Raw genomic sequence first — 3,305 nt, 5'->3', positions numbered from 1 at the left:
AGCAATTTTTATGTAACTTTGAAAAACGATTCAGCTCACTTAACGACACGAAACTTCGTTTTGATATAACGGGAGCATTACATAACCTTTTGACGCAAATCTTTAGTCTAAATTGTATAAATTTTCACAAGGAATACAGCAGTACACTTTATATAAGCTAAAACACAAAGCATTCAACTCGTAAAATTCGGATTACGCATAACTTACGCATAACTTAAGCATAACTTAAAATTTGATTAAACATAACTTAAGCATACGGTAACGAAATCACGCAAAATCGGAGTCTAAAATTAATAACTTTTCGATATATTTCTATTTAAACATATTAAAAAGTCAGATTTCATATCAGTTAAATCAGATCATCAATAAAAAAATTCGTTTTTCGTACATACAACGTTAATTACGCAATCAAACAATAAATAACGACACTAGACACCATTAATTGAGCACTAGACTCTAATACACTATGTAATTGAACAAAATTCAGATTTAGAAAAGTTAGGGTTTGCAATTATACCTCAAACAATTGAATAGCTTATACTGTCGCGTAGAGAATGATGCGTAGAACAACGTTTGTGTTTAAGACTTGATATAATTTTGAGTTTACATTGGTGATGATGGTGGTGTGGTGGTGATCGACGGCCAAAGGGGGAGAGGGAAGAGAGCAAAAGTCGACTAGCACTTGCGGGGAATGAGGGTTCCTTCTCTAATTTTTCCTTTTATATCCCATTAGGCCCTAAATCCCATACTAATGACCCAACAAGCCAAGCTTAAGTCCACTAACGGAATGGGGAGGGGGGTTCGGCCGATGGCCCTTCTAGGGGGGTCATTGGGCTCGTTTTGCTTAATTGCTTGTACGCGCGTGGTCCGTTTCGAATGCCGTTAACCGTACCGGGTTTTCGGAACGTTAACTAGTCGTCGAAACAAAATCACCGGGTTTAATTCATTAAATAAATAATAAATTAAATTAGTTTTTCTTAAAGTCAATAATTATCGAAAATAGTTATTTCGTCGTTCCGTAAACTGAAAAACATCCTAGGCGATAAACTTAATCGTAACGTTTTATAGTTATTTCACTTTCTGAAATAAATTCATAAATTAATATAACCTATTAATTCAAGAATCTCATTAATAAGCATGTATTTAATTCTATTAAACACATAAGTCTAAGTAACCACCGTTAAATACTTAACGGACAAGTAACGATAGCAAACAGAAAAAGTCGGGTTGTTACAGATAGTTAAAATAATAGTCAATTATTATTTTATAAACCATTTACAAAATTAAGTATTCATATATTTAAATTTAATAAAACATGCACATGATTAACGATCCCAAAGATCCACCACTAATAATTGTCAAAATATGTAATTCACAAAGTGAGTAAACGATATACCTTTCTTGAAGAAACTGATGAACGGGAAGAAACCTATGATCAAAGAGTATGATCATCTCTTTGGATAGTCCACTACACTTTCAAACAACGCCAATGGATGCTAGTCCAAAACCAAGCAACTCTTATTACAATAATCTAATTATTATAATAAAATAAATAACACTCCGTAATACTTCTAGGTTTCGTTTTGAAAAAGACCAAACAAGCAAACGTGATGTTTGCTTTTCATTCTTATGCATGAACAAAAGAACTTGTTCTATTATATGTGTTATTAATTAAAAAGTGATCCAATAACAAAAATGAGTATTTATAATATTTGTTTCTCTGAATTCTTTAATAAAACAAAAACTCACGTCCATTTCACCTTTTTACAAAATAAGTATTTATGGTGCTAAAGGAAACTACATTTGCATTACTATTTATAGATGATGAGCTGTATGACATTTTCTAATGAGTTCCAGGTTGTTCCTTTATTCAATTTTCTCATATTCAACTAATCATAATTAATTAATTCAAAATTAATTAATCATTCAATTAATTTATAACAGAGTATTTTAACTTGTTTTGTCATTCGAGTAATATATATACATCATATATATATTTCATTTAACGTCTATGTGTATATATGTGTGACCCCGAAGGCTCAAATAAATTTAGACATATAGTTATATGTTGTACCTTACACATTAATCCTACAGACTCCCACTTGTGCATGGCACAACACCAAGTAACTATACAAACAATGGTAAGCATCTAGCAACATGTCATTATCCCCAAATTCATGTGAGGGTAGTTTCTCAAAACTGTTTATGGTAAGTTTTAAAATCTCATTCGTCCTTTTGTTTCAGATACTTTAGTTGAACTTGAGATATGGATCATCGGTCATTCTCATTTATTTAACATTTCTCGATCTTAGAACTGAATTAGATCACCAAATTAATTAAGTATCATCTTAACTACATCTGGGTGCGGCCACACAAATATCTTATTCATTCATCGAGGAGCTCAAAAAGTATCTAATTCTAAACATTTTAGAGGAACAAATCCTATATTGCATACACGTGTCTATCACGAGCTTTACATTATACCCAATAATGGCCTTTATAACAGCCTTATTCAGGACAACGTTTAACCATATCAAAGTACAATGTTTCACACATCAAAAATGGTGTGCATCTTAAGTCTAAGGACATAAAGACATAATCACTAAAAGATTCACTACTGACAATGATCCATGTGGTGACATCTCGGTTGGGTCATTCCAATATTCATCATCAATGAATACACATGAATTTTGGTCTCTACAAGTTAACTATTTATCATCAATAAATATAACCAAAACTTCATATTAATCTTAATTCATGTTATTCCCATAACATGATTGATTATAGAGATTTTGAATAATCAACAATTACTCATGGATTAAACATGCTAATATAGAACACAGTGATATACATGAAAACGATCATACCAAATCCTTTTCTTGTGTCGAAATAATAAAGATTCTTTATACTGTTCGTCAAACATTCCTAGTGTGATTTTTTATATATCAATTCATTATGATAAAACTGTTTAATGTTCCAAAAATATCCAAATAGTAAATTACAAATTAAAAATATCAGCAGCATAACGAAGTCCAATACTACTAGCATGATCATCATGTGTGACGACCCGAAAATTTCCGACCAACTTTAAACTTAATCTTTATATAATTCCGGATTGATAATAAATGAATTTTAATAAATCTTGAACCTTCGGAAAGAGTTTTACACAAGCTTTTGGTCACCCTTTTATTCCGACGATTCACGAACGTCATAACTTGATTTAATTGTTTAATTGTTTAATTATTGTGTATATATATGGATTTATATATATTTAACTTGAAAATATGATAATTAAATATCTCATT

Source organism: Rutidosis leptorrhynchoides, chromosome 8 (genome assembly GCF_046630445.1).
Source record: "Rutidosis leptorrhynchoides isolate AG116_Rl617_1_P2 chromosome 8, CSIRO_AGI_Rlap_v1, whole genome shotgun sequence".
NCBI classification, from domain to species: Eukaryota; Viridiplantae; Streptophyta; class Magnoliopsida; order Asterales; family Asteraceae; genus Rutidosis; species Rutidosis leptorrhynchoides.
Note: the sequence above shows the minus strand (reverse complement) of the source record.